This window comes from Drosophila arizonae, chromosome X (genome assembly GCF_054131065.1).
Source record: "Drosophila arizonae isolate 15081-1271.41 chromosome X, UAZ_ARI_1.0, whole genome shotgun sequence".
Classification (NCBI taxonomy): Eukaryota; Metazoa; Arthropoda; class Insecta; order Diptera; family Drosophilidae; genus Drosophila; species Drosophila arizonae.
Genome location: NC_142927.1, coordinates 35,854,412 through 35,879,946, shown reverse-complemented (window position 1 = coordinate 35,879,946; position 25,535 = coordinate 35,854,412). Strand labels below are relative to the sequence as shown.

Here is a 25,535-nt window from a genome sequence, read left to right as displayed (position 1 = left end):
CTAAAGACAGAGTAGAAGCCATACAAAACTACCCGAAACCCAACAACATAATGGAGTTACGCCGATTTCTTGGCGCACTGAACTATTTTCGGAAATTCATACCATCTGCCTCAGATTCACAAGCACTTCTTACAGGGCAATGCAAAGAATCAAAGAAGAATGATCGTACACCCGTTGAATGGACACCAGAACTAGAAAAAGCTTTTTCAACTTGCAAGTCAACTCTTATCTCCAACACGCTTTTGAACTTCATTGCACCAGGTTGTCCCTTTGTACAGATGCATCAGACATTGCCGTAGGTGCACATCTTCAACAGATTGTAAACAATCAAATGAATTCAATTGGTTTTTTTTTCAACCAAACTAAAAAATGCTCAACAAAAGTACAGTGCGTATGACAAAGAACTTCTGGCAATTTATTTGTCCATTAAACATTTCAAACACATACTAGAGGGTCGGGATTTCGTAATACAAACTGATCACAAACCCTTAATTTACGTTTTCCAGCAAAAGTTAGACAAAGCATCTCCAATGCAAATACGTCATCTTAATTATATTGCACAATTTACCACCAACATTGTACACGTATCTGGCTCGAACAATATTGTGGCAGATGCTTTGTCACGCATCAATCAAATAAATATGCCAGAAACTGTACCTCTTCGTTCAATACAAGAACTGCAACAAAATGACAATGAATTAGAACAGCTACTTCAAGGGAGTACATCACTAAAATTACAAAAAGTAAAATTCCCACCAGACTTAGAAGTTTACTGCGATATTCAAACATCGGAAACTCGGCCGTACATACCAAAGTCACTCCGCAAACAAATTTTTTCATCTATTCATCTCCTTTCGCATCCTGGTAAAAGAGCAAGCATTAAACAAATTTCAAAAAAATATGTCTGGCCATCAATGCGGCGTGATATCAATCAATGGGTAAATGAATGTAATGACTGCCAACGATCAAAAATCCAACGACACAATCAACTCGTACCGGAACACTTTCGGCAGGTGGACAAACGATTTGAGCACGTTCACATTGACATCATCGTAGTTCCGGAATATAAAGGGTACAAATACTGCCTCACCATGATCGACAGATTCACTCGTTGGCCAGAAATAGCTCCAAACAAAGACATGACTGCTGACACAGTCGCAACAGTATTTTTCAGATCATGGATTGCCCGTTTTGGGGCCCCAAAAACAATATCAACGGACCAAGGAACACAGTTCGAATCATCTCTATTTCTTTCGCTGACAAACATGATAGGATCACAACGAATTCGCACATCCCCATATCATCCCGCATCCAACGGAATGATAGAACGCTGGCATCGCTCACTTAAGGCAGCTTTGATGTGCAATCGACGAACTCCTTGGTTAGAAATCTTACCAACTGTACTCTTGGGACTCCGCACTTGTTTTAAAGAAGATATCAATTCATCTGCTGCCGAAATGCTATATGGCACGGATTTACGCCTTCCGGGAGAATTTTTCACCCACAATGATGTACCAGATGATCCAACACAATTTATAAACAAATTCCGTGACTATATTCGACAAGTTCGACCGTCACCTGTAATACATCATACGAACAAATCAGCTTTTATACACAAAAACTTGTATTCATGCAGCCATGTATTTCTACGAAGCGACCACGTCAGATAACCGCTTGAGCCTCCTTACACAGGCCCACATGAAATAAAGGAACGGATCAATGATCGGCTTTTCGCTATTAACGTTAACGGAACTACACATAATATATCGGTCGAGAGACTCAAACCAGCATTTTGCATCATAGACCCTGACATGCCAGTTAAACCTCTTCGAACATATTCAAAAAATCAATGTGTTAAATCTCAGAAATAACTTCAACACATTACTGAGGAGGGGAGTAGCTGTGGCGGTTCAAACCACAGCCTATGTTATAGATAGTTTAACGATAGTCTTTATCGATAGTAGTAATCGAGAGTTCTCTCTTCTCTAAAAAAGATGTAGATATAAATTACCCACGCTAAAGCGACAATAAAATATATACTTATTTTGAATACATTTAAATACGAATAGTGTTTTAAATGTGGCGTAGCCACAGATTCACTGCTACAGCGCCATCTATCAAAACTAAACTAAACTAGAATAACCAAACTTTTAAAAACGCACATTTAGTATGGTTAAAATTTCAATTTCGGTTGTAAGGTGAGGTGGCATTAAACCCATTGTTAGTAGAGAGGAAGTTGAATTTGGAATTATATTTTAGTTTGTAGTAAATAAGCGGAAACGGTGAACTATGTTTAGTTATATTTTGAAGTGACGCAATTGAAGTCGTTGAATTATGAAGTTAGATTTTGGTAGAGAGTAAGTTAGGCTATAAGTAGAACAAGCATTAGTTTGTAAAATAGCACTAAGTAGTGAATAAGTAGTCGTAAGTGTTATAGCAGTCAGTTTTAGAAAATAAGCAGAAATTCAAATTAGTGGGCGGGCGCGCGATCAGCAATACAACCGTGCGGCTCGAAAGCTCGTAGGGGTGAATTTCATTGCTGGTCGCGTGGTGAAATCTGCATAGCAGCGGAAAGGGATTGAATACTGCATGCAAGAATTAGTTAGTTTTGAGCTCTCGGAGTGAGCAGACGTTCGCTAAAATCAAATCGGTGAAGAGGTATTAGAATTGAGGTTAAGCTTGGGTAACTCGAGTAAGGCCATCCTGGTCAACAAATGGAGCTAGCTTGCTCAACTTGGAACGGTGTTGCAGCGGTTGCTTCTTCAACAAGCGCTGCCGATCAACATCAACTGCGTTTTGTGCTTGCCCTAGACAAAACGTTCGTGCTGCGTCAATTTCATGGAACGTCAAGGCTGCTGAATAAAACTCGATTTGATCCATATGACTGTCTATGAAGCGGGGTATCCTGAGCTGCGTGCTTAGTCGTGTGCTATTAGAGATCCATTTTCCCAATTCCAATTGCGCACGTGACATGAGTGCAACCAGCTCAGTTTGAATGTCAATAACTTCTTCCTCTGTCATGGCTCCTGTTAATACATCGTCCCCGTAGAAATCCTCAAGTAATATCTTAGCTGCTCTAGGAAACTCATGCTTGTGGTCCTTGGCAAGTTCTAATAACTTGACTGCGAGGAATGGCGCAGACGCAGTCCCGTATATAACTGTGCAGAGTCTGAAGTGTTTCAATAGTGCTGAAGGATGTTCTCTCCATAATATTCGCTGAAAGTCCTGATGTTTAAATGCAACCAAAATTAGTCTAAACATTTTCACTATATCAGCCGAGAATACAAACTTGTGCATTCGAAACCTCATGCATACGTTGAACAGATTGCGTTGTATACATGGACCAATATAAAGCGCATCGTTTAGAGACCGACCATCTTGGTATTGAAATGAGCCCTCAAATACCACACGCAGCTTTGCCGCTAGCATCGGATGGTGCGGCATGTAGAAAACCTTCTTCGAAGTGGCGTCTTCTTCTGCATCCACCTCCTTCATGTGATCCAGTTGCATGTACTCCCTCATGAATTGCACATACTGCGATCGTAAAGGTGCATCCTTCATTAAACGACGTTCAACTGCCAAGAAGCGACACTTGGCTCCATGAAAGGTGTTTGCAAACTCTGGGTTCCCTTGCTTGAATGATAGCTCGACTATGTATCTCTCTTCGGCATTACGGGAGTGTGTTTGGACGAAATGAGTCTCCACTAACTCATCTTCTGTATTGGCAGACGTGAACAATGGAAGTTCTTCCCGTTCCCAAAACCGTTGTAACAATGCGTTGATGTCCATGGTAGCTAAGAATGACGTGGTTGTAGTACATACTCCTCCCACTGATGTGATGATCCATCCAAATATTGAATCAATAGCAATTGTGTTTCCCTGGATATTACACAACTTATCTCGAGTAAGAACCGTCGAAATGTGATCGTTACCAAGCAAAATGTCAATTTAAGCGTTGGTATTGAATGCGGCGTCTGCTAGGGTGTGGCCGCTAAACATAGAGAGGTCTGCTGCATTTATAGTTTAATAATAATAATAAGTATAAGTATGCACCATCAAATGGTGCGATATGAATCCGTGGCAGTTCCCAATCCTTCACTGATGGTCCTGCGACTTTCTGTGAGCCTGACGGTGACTCGTTATCCACCTGCTATGGTAGCAGTCGTTGCATTAACTGCTCCATTTGCATCTGCTGCATTTGTTGCATTTGCTTCTAAGACTGTTGCTGCATTTGTTGTATTTGCATCTGAGACTGTTGCTGTAATTGTTGTAAAATGCCTTGGATGGGCAAATTATCTACTTCCCCAAACACATTAGATATGGTATTGGATTCTTCCAGTTTGTGGGGTTTGTACTCAGCGCGTAGTATCTTAAGAAGAGCACAAGCTCGTTCAAAGCGCTCCTCATATATGTATATTGTTTTCACTTGCTGGATCCACATATCCCTGCACATCTTCATATTTGTAAAGTTCGTCAGCAAGGTTGACACACTGCTTCCAAACAAGAACCAACGTGTCCAATTTGGTATCAGTATCTTAAAATGTGCAGCCATCAGGTGGATGTTCCGCATATCCAGAAATACGGGTAATTGTCGCAGCTTGCTGCGTTGCCAGCAGTCTATCCAAGTTGTCCAAAATAACCAGGTAATAACTTAATGTGATGAAATTACTGCGTCTCTAGCAGCCGAGCAAAACCATTAAGACAAATCACCGCACCTTTCTAATAGTGCGTACTCCGTATTACGTATGATGCCAAATATCGATACGTAATTCCAAGAATTTGCAAATGCAGCGTCTCCAGCAGCAAAAACAAGACAAGACAAAACACTTCACTTTTCCAATAGTGCGTGCTGTTTCCAACAACTCCAAGTGAGCATTAAGTAGCAATGCCCAACGGCTCCGGCTCGAAGGACCATATTTATGATGAATAATTAAACATTTCTTTATTTCATACTACTACAACAGCCAATTGCTGGTACGCTCAACTTGTCCGTTCGTTTGCTTACTCAATACTAACATAAGTTTATCGACTTAACCGATAATTGATCTCGATGCGGCTCTTCATTCGCCGATAATAATGAAAGCTATAAATTATGCTAAAAATGACAAATATGCTAATGATAAATGTGCAAAAAAATGACAAATGGTTTCTCAACAATACTATATTAAATGTAACAAAATCTATAGTAATTCCGAAAATTGACTACGCACTGCTCATCTACGGGTATGCTCCCAAATTAACCTCAATAAACTCAAAACATTATTTAATGCCGCAATCCGCATATCACTTGGGGCACTACGCTCAACACCTATCGCTAACCTACTTTTATTTATTTTATTTATTTAAGAGCTAACATATTAATAGTAAAATTAAACGCTAGCTTAATATAATGGCTATGGCGACAGAGGCCTTAAGCTCTAGAATGAATATGAATTTACAGTAATGAATATGTTTTTTTTTTTTTTTATACCCTGAACCCATTGAAAATGGGAAATCAGGGTATAATGGTTTTGTGAAAAGTATGTAACAGGCAGAAGGAATCATCGCAGACCCCATAAAGTATATATATTCTTGATCAGGACGACGAGCTGAGTCGATATAGCCCTGTCCGTCTGTCCGTCCGTCCGTCCGTCCGTCCGTCCGTCCGTCCGTCCGTCCGTCCGTCCGTCCGTCCGTCCGTCCGTCCGTATGAGCAAAAGGATCTCAGAAGATATAAGAGCTAGAGAGCTGAAATTTGGCAAGCATACTCGTGTATACCATAGGCAGTACAAGTTTGCTTTATTTTTTCGATAACTCATCCGATAACTTTTTTATCGAGAATAATCGAAAAATCGACAATGTTTTTTCAGCTTATTTTGAACACTTTTAGACCTGGAGACTTCAAATTTGCGTTGTATATAAAGTTAATGGATACAAAGATTTTGTAATTTACAGATTTTGGATACCACGCCCCCTTCGCCCCCAATTTGTAAAAAACGCATTTCAAGTACTAGAGACTTGTGCTTTGAAATGTACACACATTTAAGCCATATGATTACGCTCTAAAAGTTTCATTAAGATCGTATGTCTACAAAAGAAATTATTCAACAAATAAATTCTCGTTATATTGCCCACACTGCAGTGCAGCCCAAGCGCAGCCGCTGCTAGCTGCGCAGTTTGCAAAGCGCGTGCTTATACGTGCATGTGTATGTATGTGTGCATAAAAGAAGTCCAGAATGATTAGAATATCAGTTTGGAGGGTTCAGGGTATCTCCTAGTCGAGCAGTCTCGACTGGAGCCTTCTTACTTGTTTTTTTTTTTTTTTTTTTTTTTTTTTATATGTGGTGGTATAGGTTTGTTATTTTTAAATATTTGTTGTGTTTGAAGGAGTGAGGTTTGCTAGGCATTCGAGGGGGTTGGTGTTTTTGAATATTGCTTCTCTTTGAGGTTTTAGTGTACTGCAGTTGGTGAGGATGTGTTCCAGTGTTATAGTGTCGTTGCAGAGGGGGCATGTAGCGGGAGAATGATCTATGTATGTGATGGATGTGTGCTATTTTGGAGTGTCCGAGTCTCAGTCTGGTTATTATTATTTGATCTCTTCTTGAGAGGGATAGAGAGTTATCATTAAAAATATGGTAATTGTTAAGTTAAGTTGTATGTTTGATACCAGGATGATGTTGCGGTTATGTTGGATTGCAGTTTTGCTTGGTGTGTATTTTGAAAGTATTTTTTTATGTCTTGTACGTTAAGATTTTCCTTTGTTATTAGGTGCTGATTCGCTGCATTTTTGGCAGAGGTATCTGCTAGTTCGTTCCCTACTATTCCCACGTGCCCGGGCACCCAGAGTAGTTTGAATTTGGGGAAGGATTTGTGCATAATATTGCGAGCATATGCGGGATAATAGTCGTTATTGTTTGGATTGCTAATTGCGTCTATTGCAGAGAGTGAGTCGGTGCATATGCAGAAATTGCCTCTTTTGTATTTTAGGGTCTCTAAAGCTTCTACTATTGCGATGAGTTCTGCGAAATAGACGGAGGAGTAGTGGGGTAGGAGGTATGTTTTTATGGTATCGGCTTCACTTGTGATATCAAAGGTGATGGTAGTGTTGTTTTGAGATCCATCTGTATAGATGTATTTGTATTTAAGGCTGTCTATGGTCTTAATTTGAGAGAATTTGTGGGCATGTGTTTTTTTTATTAAAGTTTCTCAGTGTCGTGTCTGTGCTAATTTGGCTTGCATTCCATGGAGTAGTAGTCTGAGAAAGGAGTTTTGCGGGCTGAAAGGGTAGGTTGTGGTTTTTGCTATATTCTATTATTAGGTCTATTGTTGAGGTGTGTTGTGAGCGTCTAGGTGGTCGGTATGTTTTTAGTATTTTATGTAGTGGGGAATTTTTCGCTGTAATCAGTGTTTTAACGAGGGTAGCTGTTAGTAGTTCGCGTCTGTCTTTTAGTGGGGGGACTCTGGCTTCGAATAGAATGTTTTGAGAGGGTGTGGTTTTGAATGCCCCAAGGACGAGTTTATTGTATGCTATTACAAAAAAGATTACTGAGAGTGGCGAGCCCTGGGGGATGCCGTTGTGGATGGGGTAGAAGGGGGAGATGTCGGTGTTTAATCGTATTGTAATTATACCCTGAACCCATTGAAAATGGGAAATCAGGGTATAATGGTTTTGTGAAAAAGTATGTAACGGGCAGAAGGAGGCGTGGCAGACCCCACAAAGTATATATATTCTTGATCAGCGCGACGAGCTGAGTCGATATAGCCCTGTCCGTCTGTCCGTCCGTCCGTCCGTCCGTCCGTCCGTCCGTATGAGTGCGTCGATCCCAGAAGTTATAAGAGCTAGAAAGCTGAAATTTGGCATGCATACTCGTGTGTACCATACGCAGTAAAATTTGATTTTGTTTTTTTTAGCCTAATTTGAACACTTTTAAACCTGGAGTCTTCAAATTTGCGTTGTATATAAAGTTAATGAATACAAAGATTTTGTAATTTACAGATTTTGGACACCACGCCCCCTTCGCCCCCAATTTGTAAAAAACGCATTTCAAGTACTAGAGACTTGTGCTTTAGAATGTACATACATTTGAACATTATGATTACGTTCTGAAAGTTTCATTAAGATTGTAGGTCTACAAAAGAAATTATTCAACAAATAAATTCTCATAATATTGCCCACATTGCAACGCAGCCCAAGCGCAGTCGCTGCTTACTGCGCAGTTAGCAGAGCGCAGGCTTATGCGTGCGTGTGGATGCATGTGTATGTATGTGTGCATAAAAGAAGTGCGGAATGATTAGAGTATCAGCTTAGAGGGTTCAGGGTATCTCCTAGTCGAGCAGTCTCGACTGGAGCCTTCTTACTTGTTTTTCTGTTCGTCATGAAATTTTTAATGTAGTTTAGTTGGTCGAGTATTGAGTGTAGTCCGATTCTGTCAAAAGCTTTTTCAAAGTCTAGGGATATTATAGACGTATGGTTTCTTCTGGAGATGGATCTTGCTAGTAGATGGTCTATCAACAATAGGCTGTCTATAGCAGATTTCCCCTTCTTGAATCCTGTTTGACTGGTATGGATTAATTTGTCATTAGAGACAAACCACCACAGTCGCTTTGCTACAATTTTGTCTAGTACTTGTAAATTTGGGGGATGTAATTGTTTAGTATAGAGTTTTGGAGGTTGATTATTCGACATTTGGTTTTTCTGTCCAGATTTTTATACCCTGAACCCATTTTCAATGGGAAATCAGGGTATAATGGTTTTGTTGAAATGTATGTAACAGGGAGAAGGAGGCGTGGCAGACCCCACAAAGTATATATATTCTTGATCAGGGTGACGAGCTGAGTTGATTTGGCCCTGTCCGTCTGTCTGTCCGTCTGTCCGTCTGTCCGTATGTATGAACGCGTCGATTTCAGAAGATATACGAGCTAGAGACTTCAAATTTTTTTTAAAATGTCCGTAATTACAGCGCGCATATCAAGTTTATCATTAAAATTCGATAACTCATCCCGATCTTTTTTTATCGATAAAAAACCTTATCGAAAACCAGTTATAAAATTATATCTTCTACACCTTTATTGCTAGAGTCTCCAAATTTTTAATGTATGCTTATATGCAATTTATACAATTTCGGTTTTTGTTAAAATTTACCCCCCACCCTTAAATTCACCCCCTCACCCTCACTTTTGTAAAAAGCGTATTTCAAATACTAGAGACTTGTGCTTTGGCAATTACATGCATATCCATGTTATAATCATAATCTGAAAGTTTCATGAAGATCGTACGTCCATAAAAAAAGTTATTAAACAATTAAGTTCTCATAGTAAGCGCACACTGCAGCCCATGCGTGTTTATGCGTGAGTGCTTGTGTGTGTATGTGTTTGTGTTTGTGTGTGTATGTGTTTGTGTATGTGTGTGTGTATGTGTATGTGTGTGTGTATGCGTTTGTGTATGTATGCGTGTGTGTGTGTGTATGTGTGTCTGTATGCGTGTGTGTGTATGTATGCCTGTGTGTGTGTGTGCGTGTTTCTTGGGTAAGCTGAAAGACGCGAAAAATTATTGAAATATCTATTGCTCCAAGGGTTCAGGGGATCTCGTAGTCGAGCAGTCTCGACTAGAGCTTTCTTACTTGTTTATCATGGCGTAGTTTACTCTGTTTAGTCCGGGTGTGTTTCCTTTTAATGTGTTTAGAGCTGATGTAAATTCGACTAGCGTTATTTCTTTTTCTATTTCTGTAGCTCTCTTGCTGGGGATATATGTGTGGTTGGTTAGGTTGTTCAGTGATGCCTGTTTTGTATTTATAAAGGTCATGGAGAAATTGTGGTCGGATGAAGAATCTGAAAGGTTTTTGCAGAGGAGTTCTGCTATTGCTGCTTTGTTGGTGGTGTTTTGGTTTGTTGCGGGGTTTAGGATGCAATGGATGTGTTTTTGAGGGTTTAGGCCGCAAAAGCGTCTGATATTACTCCAAATTGATTTTGGGGGTGTGTTGGGTGCTATTTGAGATGTGAATTTTTGAATACTATGTTTTTTTTTAGCTTCTTTTAGAGTTCTTCTAAATTTGGCATTCGCTCGTTTAAATTGTATGATGTTCTGGGTACAGATGTTTCTTTTTAGTATGTGCCATTTCTTGACTTTATCGTCTCTAAGTTTTTGTAAGTTGTTGTTCCACCAAGGTACGTTGTGTGGTTTAGACGTAGGGTGTGTCTGAGGGATTGTTTTGTGTGCACTGGTTATAATTTTTTTTTTGTATTATGGCTGTTTCTTTGTTTATGCTTGAGCTTGGTTTTAGTTGTGATGAGTATTCTTCTGTGAGTTCTGAAAATCGTTCCCAGTTGCCTTTGACGGTGATGAAAATGGGCTTGAAGGATGTGTGTTGTGGTCTTGTTGAATAAGAGTTAAAGAGGTTAATTATGATAGGGAAGTGGTCGCTACCGAAGAGATCATTTTCTGTGTACCATTTGCTATCAAGTTGTAAGATTGGGCTGCTAAAGGTTATGTCGATATTTGTTAGTGTGTTGTGGGTGCTAAGGTGAGGTGGTGAACCGTCATTTAGTAGGATATAGTTCGATTGTGATATGAATTTTTCCAGTATTTTACCCCTGTAATTATTCGTGTTTGAGCCCCAATTTTTATGCCAACCATTAAATTCGCCAGTGACTAGCACGGGTATATTTGAGGTTTCTAGAACATTTTGTAGATTGCTCATCGAAAATCCCTTATTTGGTGCTATATAGGCTGAAATTACTCTGAATTTGAGGCTTGACTTTAGTTCTGCGCATACTGCGTCGAAGTCGCCGCTCAGCGAGATTTCTCGAGTTTGTAGGGAATTATGTATTAGTAGAGCTACGCCCCCATGAGAAGGTGAGCTGTTTTTTGTAATTAAGGTATAGTTGTTTGGTATGGGTATGGATTTGGGGTGTATTATGTGTGTTTCTTGTAGAGATAAGATAAGGGGCGTGTGTTTTTTAATTATTGCTTGTAGTTCGCTGTAATTATTTGTGTAACCGTTTATGTTCCATTGAACGATCTTAAAGGTCATTTGGTTTTATATATATTTAAAGAAAGGGATGTTGGAGTATTGTGAGATTATTTTTGTAATAATTACAGCGTGTAGGGCCGTTGTTATTTTAAGTGTTAAATACTGTCGCTGTCGTTGTTGTCTTTATGTTTTGTTTTTTTTTTTTTTTTTTTTTTTTTTTTGAGGTTTTTGCACTTGGTACGTTGGATTTTGTGGGTTTGAGACTTGTTGCAAGGGTATTGTTTTTTTCTTTAGGGAATATTCTTAATTTAAGGTCATTTGTTTTTTCGCTTGTTAGGTTTTGTGAGTTGGCGAGGTCGTCTACGTCCATTTCCACGTCTTCTTTGCGATGAAGTTGGTGCGATGTGCTTGTCCTTGAGGTCCTTGGGTGCTCTGTTAGTAGATCGTGGTAAGATATGGGTAGGGATGATGTGATCGTTTGCTGGGCAGGTGATGTTTTTTTGTAGTGGGTCGGAGTTGGTGTTGCCGTAGCTGTATTTGTTTTTGATATTGTTGAGTGAGCGTCTTGATTTGTTGTCGCTTTGGTCAATGTTGACGCGTAGCTGTTGCTAAGTTGCGGGTTATGGCGAGAGTGGTAAATTGCTAGCGCTGTTTTGTGGTCGACTTTTTCTGTAGTTTTGATACTACCAGTTCTTGTTGTTTCAGAAATGTTGGACATTTGCGGTCAAGTGCGCTGTGTTTGGTGTCGACTTCGGCGTTGTTTATGCAATTTAGGCAGCACTTCTCGTTGGTGCACGTTTCGTTTTCAGTGGTGTGTGTATGTAGTTTGAGAGCAGTTTTTACATGTTTCTTCTGGGCTTTTGCAGATCGGTGTTGGGTGTCCGAATCGTAGGCATTTTCTGCATCTTAAAGGTAGAGGAATGTACGGGCGAACTCTTGTGCTTTCATATCCTATTTTTATTGCTTCCGGAAGACTGTGTGTGGCGAATGTAACGATTATAAGTCCCGTTCCAACCATGCCTTGGTCTTGTTTCTTTAATATTTTTCGCACTTCAGTTACGCTTTGAGGTTTAAGCTCTTCTAGTATTTCTGCTTCCTCTATGTTTCGAAGTTCGTTGCAGTAGATTACTCGCTTAGAAAAATTTAGTGCTTTGTGTTCTGTGGCTTCAACTTGGATATCGGCCATATTTTTGATTTTTAGTAATTTCATTGTTTGTAAGGTATTTTTATACCCTGAACCCATTTTCAATGGGAAATCAGGGTATAATGGTTTTGTTGAAATGTATGTAACAGGCAGAAGGAGGCGTGGCAGACCCCACAAAGTATATATATTCTTGATCAGGGCGACGAGCTGAGTTGATTTGGCCCTGTCCGTCTGTCTGTCCGTATGTATGAACACGTCGATTTCAGAAGACATAAGAGCTAGAGACTTCAAATTTGTTTGAAAATGTCCGTAATTACAGCGCGCATATCAAGTTTATCATTAACTCATTAACTCATCCCGATCTTTTTTTATCGATAAAAAACCTTATCGAAAACCAGTTATAAAATTATATCTTCTACACCTTTATTGCTAGAGTCTCCAAATTTTTAATGTATGCTTATATGCAATTTATACAATTTCGGTTTTTGTTAAAATTTACCCCCACCTCTAAATTCACCCCCTCACCCTCACTTTTGTAAAAAGCATATTTCAAATACTAGAGATTTGTGCTTTGGCTATTACATGCATATCCATGTTATAATCATAATCTAAAAATGAAGATCGTACGACCATAAAAGTTATTAAACAATTAAGTTCTCATAGTAAGCGCTCACTGCCGCCCATGCGTGTTTATGTTTGTGTGTGTATATGTATGTAATTGTTTGTGTATATGTATGTAATTGTTTGTGTATGTGTGTGTGTGTGTGTGTGTGTGTGTGTGTGTGTGTGTGTGTGTGCGTGCGTGCGTGTGTGTGTGTGTGTGTGTGTGTGTGTGTGTGCGTGTTTCTTGTGTAAGCTGATAGACGCGAAAAATTATTGAAATAGCTATTACTCCAAGGGTTCAGGGGATCTCGTAGTCGAGTAGTCTCGACTAGAGCTTTCTTACTTGTTTTAATTAGGAACGGTGATACATTTTCGAAGGATTTATTGTCTTTTCTGTTGATTACAATGTATTTTGGGTTGTTTAGATTTTGATATTTGGTGTAGTTTAACTTTGTTGTTGTGTTTATGTCGGGCGGCTTAAGCATTGTTGTTGTTTTATGGGCTCAAGCCCAGCGCTTTGGCTTGTGACTCTTGCTTCTGTTGTTTTTTTAGTTTTCGTATTCTGTTATGTGCACTTGTTTGCTTGTCTGATCTTATTGATAAGACTTTTTGTATTGCTCTTTGGGCACCACGGAAACGAAGAAGTAACACGTCTTATCTCGATGAGGGTTTGAGTGAAACTGCGCTAACCTACTTTTCGAAACAAACATATCTAAAATAGAGCAAACAAGTAAGAAGACTAGACGAGACTGCTCGACTAGGAGATGCCCTGAACCCTCCAAGCTGATATTCTAATCAGTCTGCACTTCTTTTCGACACACATACATACACACGCACGTATTAGAACGCGCTCTGCTAACTGCGCAGTAAGCAGCGACTGCGCTTGGGCTGTGCTGCAGTGTGGGCAATATTATGAGAATTTATTTGTTAAATAATTTCTTTTGTAGACATACGATCTTAATGAAACTATGTGTGTACATTCCGAAGCACAAGTCTCTAGTACTTGAAATGAGTTTTTTACAAACTGGTGGTGAAGGGGGCGTGAATCCAATATCTGTAAATTACAAAATCTTTGTATCGATTAACTTTATATGCAACTCAAATTTGAAGACTCCAGGTCTAAAAGTGTTCAAATTAGGCTAAAAAAAAAAACAAAATCAATTTTTCGATTATTCTCGATAAAAAAGTTATCGCAAAAAAAAATTATTGAATGAAAAAAATAAAGCAAACTCGTACTGCGTATGGTACACACGACTATTGTGAAGAATCACAACCCCTGGAAAATTCATAGAAATATATGTATATGTACGCAAAATAGATATACCCGTCATATTTTTTAGTGTAGGGTATCATTAGAGTGGCGCAGCAATAACATCGGACAGTAACAATGACAAACGGACAGCAACAGAAAACGACATATAAAATCAAAACGGCAATCGAGTACAGTCTATACCACGCAACTCGCGACGCACACAGAGCAGCACAACACTAGTTACAAAAACAATGACAAAACGGACGACAACGGCAAGCAACTTTGGATATCTAACGGCGCATCTCTTGCGTCGTCGTTGACGCGTTTGCGATAAAGAGAATAAGAGTAATGCACGCATTCGAAATAATTAAGAGCGCAAGAAACTCTCACGCAATGCAAACAGCGACGTCACGGCGAGCAGAGTTGAAAGCTCTTACGGCTGCTAAACGTAAGGCAGCAGCAAAGAACAAAGAGCGCGAAGCAAGATCGAGACCGAAAGCTCCGCTTAAACATAACGAATGCCAATGCAACGCAATTGCATAGCTCGCTCTCAGCGCCTAGACGCAGCGACGCAGCCGCAGGCAGAAGTGAAAGCTCTGAGCAGCAAAGGCTTAGCGCTAATTGCCGAAAATGCAATTAGATCACTTATCTTTGGACCCACGCAGCAGACGGACGTCAGCGGAAAACAATAAAATTATAGACGATGGACAGGGACGCGGACAGAGCTCGCCGGTAAGCCGACGGGAATTTCATTCCCCCGTTAATATTTTGTTTTGTTTTTTTTTTTTTTTTTGGTTGTGAGAGTGCCTTATAGTGGGGGCGATAGTGAAAGTGAAATAAATTGTGAAAACATAAAAGACATAACATAAATTAGTGCATTGTTAATGGTGCGGACAAGAAACGAGTCGCTGCGTTCGGGAGGCAGTGGACGACGGCATTATACGCCAGGGCCTGGAATGCAAGCCGCCGGCCTACTGCCTTCCCTGACTCGGTGACTCGTGTCTCGCCGTAGCCTGCTGGGACTGCACAACCTGGTTATCAGCGTTATACGCCAGAGCCGGATTGCGGCGGCCTTCGGTTTGGGTACGCGTCGAGAGAGGGATTGCCGCGTTTGCCGTTATGTAGAAAGTGTGTCTGATGTAAGAAACCGTCTGCACCCAGATATCTCAGCGTGATCTGGCGGGCGTTGTACGAACTGGCTCTGAACATTATACGCCAGGTCCGGATCGCGACAATGACCAGCCTGATTACGTGTCGAGAGTGGAGATATAATATAGGTCGTCGTGAAAGAGGTAGGCCATAGGTGTCTCGCCGCCGCCCGCGACGTTGGTCACACGATTCCACGCCGAGCGTCATACATCGGAGCGGGATCGTGGGGAAGCCGCGTGGCCGGAGGCAAGATAGGCTGGGGCTAGCTTTCGAGACAACCGGCCATTGCACATAGTGGGTGTAGTGTGACCCGGCTCCGAGTGTTATGCACCATAGCTGAGTCAACACACTGACCGGTTGTCGGTGGCGGGGGCTATCGGTTCTCGGGAGTACCCATGTGGCACACCAGCACATAGCGGGTGCAATGCGACGCGGCGCTGAGCGTTATGCGCGTCCTCCTAGTTGTCGAGTTTTCAAGTTTTCGAGTTTTCTCGTTTTCAAGCTTTCAAGTTTCTTGTGCCCCAATCACGGATAGCTCGGCCATTTCGGCCCGTTATCCACTCTCCTTTATCTGGTCTCGGCAATTTACAAATATCCTTGTAAATGAACCTGGGGGAGACTGAGAGTTGTACCCGGCCGTTGAAATCACTTCTTTACAGTATGCATGCCAAATTTCAGCTCTCTAGCTCTTATAACTTCTGAGATCGATGCACTCATACGGACGGACGGACAGACGGACAGGGCTATATCGACTCAGCTCGTCACGCTGATCAAGAATATATATACTTTGTGGGGTCTGCCACGCCTCCTTCTGCCCTTTACATACTTTTGCACAAAACCATTATACCCTGATTTCCCATTTTCAATGGGTGCAGGGTATAACAAGTAGCCCAAAGAGAAGGCTTATATGAAAATAGTTTCGCAGAGAATCCTAAGTAATCTTCGAAGTCAACCGATTCCCAACCTTATTCTAAACAAAACCAAACTGAAACGAATTACAATATAAACCAACCCAAAACTAAACGAATTACAAATAAAATAACGATCAAACTACTTCAGCAGGACAGAACAATCCTACTAACCAATAACTTTATACTGAGTTCCGTAACAAATTAAATCACGAAACGCAACAAAATCCTCTAAACTATCAACAGACCACTAAAACTTAAAGTCCTTTCCCTAACCAACCAAATAAACGAGCTAGAGAAAGCAACAGCGGACAGACTAAAATGGATTGGTCAGAAAATTTTCATCAATCTGCCTCGGATCAAACCAGACCAATAAAACCAACCGAGCAAACACCTACATCAGACTCATCTTAAATAATACATTCCTTAAATGCATAATAGACACAGGTTCTTCCATAAACCTTATTAATAAAAACTTTTTTCAATTTCCCAGAAACTAAAGAACATCCAAAAGTCCAAGCCATTAAAGGTATAATAGAACTGTTGGGGCACTTGGATATATGCCCTCTCTATTTGCATTATTGAAATTGGTTAAGAATTGAAAGTAAATCACAGTACAAAGTAATTGTTGTTGTACGCGCTAGCACGGGAGTGTCTCTCTCCTGCTTCTCGCGCTTAGGCGCGCTCTCAACTGTGCAAGCTGCGCTTGCGTTGATGTTAAATTCAATAAAACAGTACAAATTGAAACACTGGCGCCAGCACTTCATTCGTGTTAATTTCAAAGAGACCGAAAGTTGCAGTCCATATATTCGATTATATATTATACCTGAAGGACCAAACTCCTTTGGAAGGACATTTTTGGCGCCCCCGGGTGGACTCTTTGGAATTAAAGTTAGCTGGATTATGTACTTTGTATACGATCAGGGAAGTACATAAATATACATAGAGCATATAGATGATCAAGTAATGCAAGCGATAAATAAATAAATAAATGCATTACTTGGAACATACAGAATATTATTGTATGTACAATATACGCCTAAGTACATTGTATTGAGCTTATTTAAAGTGAAATTGAATAAAAAATAAGGTGCATATTGTAATTGACCTTTGATCTGCAAATAATTCAATTTCTGTTTTGTCTCGCATAATCCAAGTTTTCTTTGGCGCCGTTGGTGTGTTACAGTTCTTTGCTCACTTTTGTCTCGCACTTTCGCTTTGCGCTCTCGCTCACACATAAAACTTACGCTCTTCATTTGCATGCGCGCCTGCAATATAGTTTGCACTCGCGCTTACACAGTAAATTGCGCTCTTTACGCTCATTATTTGCTAGCCCGCTTGTAATATCGTTTTCACTTGCGCTTTCGCTTATAGTTGCGCTCTCGTTTTACTGTCTAGCTTGCACAATTAGTGCGCGCTCACTTGCATCCACACGCACGTATAAGCCTGCGCTCTGCTAACTGCGCAGTAAGCAGCGACTGCGCTTGGGCTGCGCTGCAGTGTTGGCAATATTATGAGAATTTATTTGTTAAATAATTTCTTTTCTAGACATACGATCTTAATGAAACTATATGTGTACATTCCGAAGCCCAAAAATGTTCAAATTAGGCTAAAAAAACAAAATCAATTTTTCGATTATTCTCGATAATAAAGTTATCGGACAATTTATCGAAAAAATAAAGCAAACTCGTACTGCGTATGGTACTCACGAGTATGCATGCCAAATTTCAGCTCTCTAGCTCTTATAACTTCTGAGATCGACGCACTCATACGGACGGACGGACAGACGGACAGGGCTATATCGACTCAGCTCGTCGCGCTGATCAAGAATATATATACTTTGTGGGGTCTGCCACGCCTCCTTCTGCCCGTTACATACTTTTTCACAAAACCATTATACCCTGATTTCCCATTTTCAATGGGTGCAGGGTATAAAAATGTAAAAAGTAATCCCTATCCTCTTCAAAACGGCATCTCCCAGGGATCGTCAATATCCGACAGCCTTTTCCTAATCGCATACAACAGACTCTCCCACATAATCAGCGTACAAAAAGATATCCATTTCACCGCCTACGCCGACGACTTTTGCCTATTATCCCTCTTAGCAAACAAAAAAAGCAATCCTGCAATCTTGACCAACTCTTTTCCAACATATTGAGTGGTGTTCATATTCAGGAGCATCACTATCAGTAGAAAAATGTCAACACCTTCATGTTTGCCGCAACCAAAACTGCATCTGCAGCATATCATGCAACAACCCACTATCCCCCAGGTACCAAAATAATGATCTTAAGACTCACCATATATATATGGGACGCGCACATCAAAAAAATTCTGCCAGCCTTAAACAACAAGCTTAACATCATTAAATGCCTAGCAAGTTCTAAGCTATACTGCAATGTATATACTGATGAATAATTAAACATTTCTTTATTTCATATATATAAACAGCCAATAACAGCCAATTGCTGGTACGCTCAACTTGCCCGTTAGTTTGCTTACACAATACTAACATAAGTTTATCGACTTAACCGATAATTGATCTCGGTGCTGCTCTTCATTCGCCGATAATAATGAAAGCTATAAATTATGCTAAAAATGACAAATATGCTAATAAATGATAAATGTGCAAAAAATGACAAATAGTTGCTCAACATCCCGGTCCCCACTGAAACTCTGTTTCAGAATGTGGTAGAACTGCAATCTTCGTGATGGGTCGTGTAATCTCTCCAGAAACGACCTTGAGTTTAACTGCCCGTACTAATCCATCCTCTCCTGGGTACACTTCGATTACGCGTCCTAAGTTCCATGTTGCTGGAGGCGTATGCGAATCCTTGATGAGTACAATGTTTCCAAGGGATATGTTAGGCATCTTGGTAGACCATTTTGGTCGTTGCTGCAATGCTGTTAAGTATTCCTGCTGCCAACGTTTCCAAAATCTTTGAAGCATTACCTGAGTATGTAGCCAATATCCCAAGCGATTGGTACCTCTGCGTAGCTCCCATCTGGAACTGCAGTGTACGTAAGTCCGATCAAGAAATGTGCTGGTGACAAGAATCCAATTTCTGTGTCCGAAGTTGCGCATAATGGACGGGAGTTCAGGACTGCTTCTATTTGTGTAAGCAGAGTGCGCATCCGCTCAAAGGTAATCACTGTGTTTCCGATCACTCTCCGCAAGTGTAGCTTCACGGAACGTACAGCAGACTCCCATTTTCCACCCCAATGTGGAGTATATGGTGGAATGAAATTCCACTTGATGCTTTGCTCCGCCAATTTCCTTGCAACCACTTCATTATACTCGCGTGAAGTATGTAGTTGTAACATCTCGTTTAATGTGCGCTTAGCACCGACGAAATTACGCCCATTGTCACTATACATTTCGGCAGGCTTCCCACGGTGGGCCATAAAGCGTCTGAGGGCTGCCAGAATGGTATCTCTGCTTGCCAATTCCAGATGAAGTGCTGATGTCACCATACATATAAAGAGACAAATGTAGCCCTTCTCTTTACGCGTGTTGCGTCCCTTGTGTACCTTTAGCATGATAGGTCCTGCGTAATCGACTCCAGTGTGTTCGAATGTAAAGGCCTGCCGCACATGAGTGGCAGGTAAATTAACCATAAGCTGTTGTGTAGTTTGATGACGCTGCTTGAAACAGTTAGGGCATCCATGCGTGATTCGTCGGATGAGGTTTCTGGATCGAAGTATCCAGTACTTCTGACGAATTATAGCAAACATTGCAAAAACTCCAGGATGAAGGTTGAACTGATGCTCATGCTTCAGTAACAGCTCAACTAGTCGATGATGGTTAGGTAGTACAATTGGGTGTTTGGCATCCCTAGATAGGTAAGAGTTTTCTAAGCGTCCTCCAACTCGAATAAGGCTATCCTGCTCAATAAATGGAGCTAGCTTGCTCAATTTGGAACGGTGTTGCAGCGGTTGCTTCTTCAACAAGCGCTGCCGATCAACATCAAATGCGTTTTGTGCTTACCCTAGACAAAACTTTCGTGCTGCGTCAATTTCATGGAACGTCAAGGCTGCTGAATGAAGTGAGTTCCTTGATCGGACGCGATGTACAAAGCGTCGGACGTATGCGATGATTCGAATCAGACGCAGCCATGATGATACTCTAGTAAGTAAAGCATCAAAGGGGGACGATGCCATGTCCTCCGTTACCGTCAGAATATAAGCCTTGAATTCCGCTTCTGCTGCTGGCGGCACGAGAGAACAGGAAAATTTTGATCGTCGAAGCATCTCCAAACACTCCTGGGAATCATGTAGCCAGGACGGTCCCTTCCACCATAAGTCAAATTTAAGAAGGTCACCGGCGAGCAACAAGATATACTCCTATAGATCCGTCACTATACTCAACTCTGCTGTAGACGACCGCAGAGTATGCCTTAAGCGAAGCGTCTGAGAATGCATGTAACTTGATGTGATCCATGTGACTGTCTATGAAGCGGGGTATCTTGAGCTGTTGTAGCGACGAAATGTCCTTGCGATACATCTGCCAAGAGCGCGCCTGTTTCATCGGAAGTTCAGAGTCCCAATCCAAATCCAGCAGCCAAAGTTCTTGCAGTAGAATCTTGAATTTGACTACCACTGGCGCTAAAATGCATAGAGGATCAAAAATGTGTGCTACATCGGATAGCACTTGTCGCTTTGTACAGCTTGCAGTCTCCGATAATACAATGTTGTATGCAAGGTTGTCTTCTCCAGGATCCCATTGTAGTAATAATACCTTTGATGTTGCTGTTGACATGTTGACTCTATCACCTTGCGCAGTGCTTAGTCGTGTGCTATTTGAGATCTATTTTCCCAATTCCAATTGCGCACGTGACATGAGTGCAACCAGCTCAGTTTGAATGTCAATAACTTCTTCCTCTGTCATGGCTCCTGTTAATACATCGTCCCCGTAGAAATCCTCAAGTAATATCTTAGCTGCTCTAGGAAACTCATGCTCGTGGTCCTTGCCAGTGTACCTCTCATATTTGCACTCTTGCCACCTTTCGAAGTATTAATGGCGTTCGTCAGTGCTACTACTGTGCTAGCACCTGGTGCCTCATTTGACTCATCCTGCTGGTGTTGCTGTGGTTCACCTTTCTGCTTAATATTACGTTGGTCGAAGTGCAAGAGTGAGTGATGTCGGCGCTTGCAATGCTTACAAGATGACCTCGATGTGCAAGCGCTCACTCCATGACCAAGTCTCAAACAATTAAAACACATGTGTTTGGACTTCGCAAAGTCATATCGCTGCTGAATAGATAGATCCAAAAACTGTGCATGCCATCAATGCGTGTTCTTTATTGCACTTTGCACAGCGCTCTGAAGTGGCGAGTAGCGCATGTGCGTTCCTGGTACCTCGGTCCTGTCTAGGCTTGCTGCTTGTCGTAGTTGCAGATTGACTGAGCTCCAGTCGATCACAACGTACATTCACATTCGTACATTCACTTGAGCAACTGCGTTACCGTAGGATTTGCTATATCTTGACTCTTTTCTTACCATTCACGACGTGTGTTGTCATCAACCTTTGTCATGAGCAAGTAAGTCAGCCAACAATCCCGATCCGTTTATCCAGAAGCATCTAATGCCCGAATTACGGTACAAGCTTCGTTTGTTAACGATCGAAGCGATGCTGGGTTTTGATCCGCAACCTTGGGCAGTCCATTAAATGTATCCAACAACACGTTTACCAAATAGCGAGGCTTCTCGTACCGATCAACTAATGAATTCCAAGCTATTTCATAGTTGGCATCGGCTAAGGGCAGATGCTGAATAAGTTTTGTAGCTTCTCCTTTTAAACAAGATTTTAAGTGATGATACTTCTGAATATTCGTCAACGTTGTCTAGCTGTGAACGGCACTGTCGAATAGACCCTTAAACGCGTGCCATTCCTTATAATCTCCATCAAATTGTGCGATATGAATCCGTGCGATATGCTGAGTTGCCAGCAGTCAATCCAATTTATCCTAAATAGCCAGGTATTAACTTAATGTGATGAAATTGCTGCCTCTCTAACAGCCGATGCAAAATATCGGTACGTAATTCTAAGAATTTGCAAATGCTGCGTCTGCAGCAGCAAAAACAAGACAAGACAAAACACTTCACTTTTCCAATAGTGCGTGCTGTTTCCAACAACTCCAAGTGAGCATTCAGTAGCAATGCCCAACGGCTCCGGCTCGAAGGACCATATTTATGATAAATTATTAAATATTTCTTTATTTCATATGAACTAAAACAGCCAATTGCTGGTACGCTCAACTTGTCCGTTCGTTTGCTTACTCAATACTAACATAAATTTATCGACTTAACGGGTAATTGATCTCGATGCGGCTCTTCATTCACCGATAATAATGAAAGCTATAAATTATGCTAAAAAATGACAAATATTCTAAAAAAAATTATGAATGTGCAAAAAATTACAAATGGTTTCTCACAAGAAGGTACTTATAACAAATGCCCAATACTAATCTATCCAGATTTCAACAAAACTTTCTCTCTAACCACAGACGCAAGTAATGTGGCTATAGGAGCAGTCCTCTCACAGGACCACAAAGCAATTTTTTTCGCAAGTAGAACTTTAAACGATCACGAACTTAATTATTCAGCAATAGAAAAGGATTAGACATCGCATGGGCTACCAAATATTTCAGACCATATCTCTTCGGTCGAAAATTCCAAATCCTTAGCGATCATAAGCCACTAGTATGGCTACACAATATAAAAGAACCAAACATGAAATTACAAAGATGGTAGATTAAATTAAACGAATACGACTATACTATTAAATATCTTCCAGGAAAAGAAACCACGTAGCAGATGCTCTCTCTACAATGAAACTAGAAGAAAATCTTGTAGGAGAAGAAATTAGCAGCTCCCGAGCAACCATTCATAGTGTTCAGGAAGACAACCAAAACTTAATTATTTCAGAAAGACCTTTTAACTTATATAACAGACAAATTGAATTACTAAAAGGTAATGAAGACAAAATCGACATAATACATTATTTCCGTAAAACAAAAATAACAAGTAAGAAAGCTCTAGTCGAGACTGCTCGACTACGAGATCCCCTGAACCCTTGGAGTAATAGATATTTCAATAATTTTTCGCGCCTGTCAGCTTACACAAGAAACACGCACACACACTTACACAGGCATACATACACACACACGCATACAGACACACACACACACGCATACATACACAAGCGCATACACACACACATACACATACACACGCACATACACAAACACATACACACACATACACAAACACATACACACACAAGCACCCACGCATAAACGCATGGGCTGCAGTGCGCGCTTACTATGAGAACTTAATTGTTTAATAACTTTTTTTGTGGACGTACGATCTTCATGAAACTTTAAGATTATGATTATAACATGGATATGCATGTAATTGCCAAAGCACAAGTCTCTATTATTTGAAATACGCTTTTTACAAAAGTGAGGGTGAGGGGGTGAATTTAAGGGTGGGGGTAAATTTTAACAAAAACCGAAATTGTATAAATTGCATATAAGCATACATTAAAAATTTGGAGACTCTAGCAATAAAGGTGTAGAAGATATAATTTTATAACTGGGTTTCGATAAGGTTTTTTATCGATAAAAAAAGATCGGGATGAGTTATCGAATTTTAATGATAAACTTGATATGCGCGCTGTAACTACGGACATTTAAAAAAAAATTTGAAGTCTCTAGCTCTTATATCTTCTGAAATCGACGCGTTCATACATACGGACAGACGGACAGACGGACAGACAGACGGACAGGGCCAAATCAACTCAGCTCGTCACCCTGATCAAGAATATATATACTTTGTGGGGTCTGCCACGCCTCCTTCTCCCTGTTACATACATTTCAACAAAACCATTATACCCTGATTTCCCATTGAAAATGGGTTCAGGGTATAAAAACAAGTAAGAACGTTGCAGTCGGGCGATACCGATTGCAGAAGACTCATTCACAGCCCAAACGCTATCAACCATAGTATATAGGGCTATTTTCAAGTCTAGTGCGTAACAAAAAACACGGCATGATGCCATTAAAATTGGAAAATCATCGATAGCTATGCATTAAAATTACATACATATATAATTTATACAATTTTGATATATATTTATATCCATATATTGGATACCAGTTTCAAGCTAACAGCAGATCAGCGCGATTTTCCTATATATGTGCACACACTCATCGTCTATTCTATGCGTACAGACAGAAGCGCGCCTTTTCTCACATTTTTAGAATTTCGATTGATTTCTGGACTTTCTAGCCGTTACTGTAGTTTTGTCTGATGACGCTCATTTAATAAGCTATTCTATTTTAGTAAGTGGCTGGTTAAGCAAAGCAATGGTGCGGGTGCTAAAAGCGACGCAAGTAATGTTAGAGTAGGGAGGTTCGAACCTCTACTATGTTATTTATTTTATTTTTATTTTTATACATATTTCGTTTTTTATAAAATAGATTTTTTATTGGGAAGGTGCGAGCTTGACTGAATGGCACTTAATACTTTTCATTTTCTTAGTCGAATAATTTTATAAGTTTAAATTTGTTTCTTCTTAAATAGCCCTCAAATACATATACGCAAATACATAAATATGTATATATGTATATATGTAACTCTGCACGCATAGCATCAAGCATTCCAGCCTTATACTCGCGCTCATTTGTATGTATGCACACATAAATGCGTACTCTAGCATATTCTAAGAATCTCGTTGCGATTGATTTGTCTTTGCATTGTGTTTGAATTTCCAGGCTATTGCTCGAAACGACGCGGTGGTGCTGTAGGCTGAAGAGCCGGCGATATTTATTTTAGATATTTTGACATAAACATGCTATTCGGCTTGGGTGCGAGTTCAAATCCCGCGGAAAACACTTTTTTGTAAATTGCCAATTTTTGTTATTTTAGCTTCTTTTATATATTTTTTCAATTCATAAAAATGTTTCTTTTCTTATTATGAACATCTATTAAGCCTATTTATATGTACAAATGCATAAATAAATGGCTGGCGCATATAAATGTAGCGATTCGGGCACTGTAAATGCCGATTGCCATGCCCCTAGTGGTCGTAGACTCCTCATTTTTAGCCAGTTCTTAGAACGAGCAATTGCAAAATTTGAATTCTTACGCTCAAAAAATTACAGGGTATTTTTCGATATGCCACGCCCCTAAAGAGGCTTAAAAATTATTTTTGGGGCATCGATAGAGGAGGCCACCAGTAACTTAACTATCCAAATTTGAAGCTTCTAGCTCTTAAACTGTAGGAGATATAAACTTTTGCGGTTTGCCACGCCCCCTATAGGCGGACATATATCTACCATAGCTCGTTGGACTTGGGTGATCAACCCGCGTATATATACCAAATTTCAGATCTCTAGCATCAATAGTGCCTAAAATATAGCAGAATTCGAAAAATCACTATATCTTCAGGTCCGATTTACCACTCGTAAATATATATAACTTTTTTACCCATCTTCATAGAATCAGCTTACGTGCAAAGTTTCAGC

The 25,535-nt window shown here is 40.4% G+C and overlaps 1 long non-coding RNA gene across 1 annotated transcript; it reads right to left on the bottom strand.

Annotated features, from left to right (window-relative positions):
* Nucleotides 1-540: 540 nt before the first annotated feature.
* Nucleotides 541-17,140, bottom strand: LOC149268283 (uncharacterized). Its single transcript, XR_016270911.1, has 3 exons — nucleotides 2,163-17,140; nucleotides 739-1,578; nucleotides 541-677 (listed from the first exon to the last, which is right to left on the bottom strand). It is a non-coding gene; the product is annotated as an uncharacterized LOC149268283 (long non-coding RNA).
* Nucleotides 17,141-25,535: the final 8,395 nt, after the last annotated feature.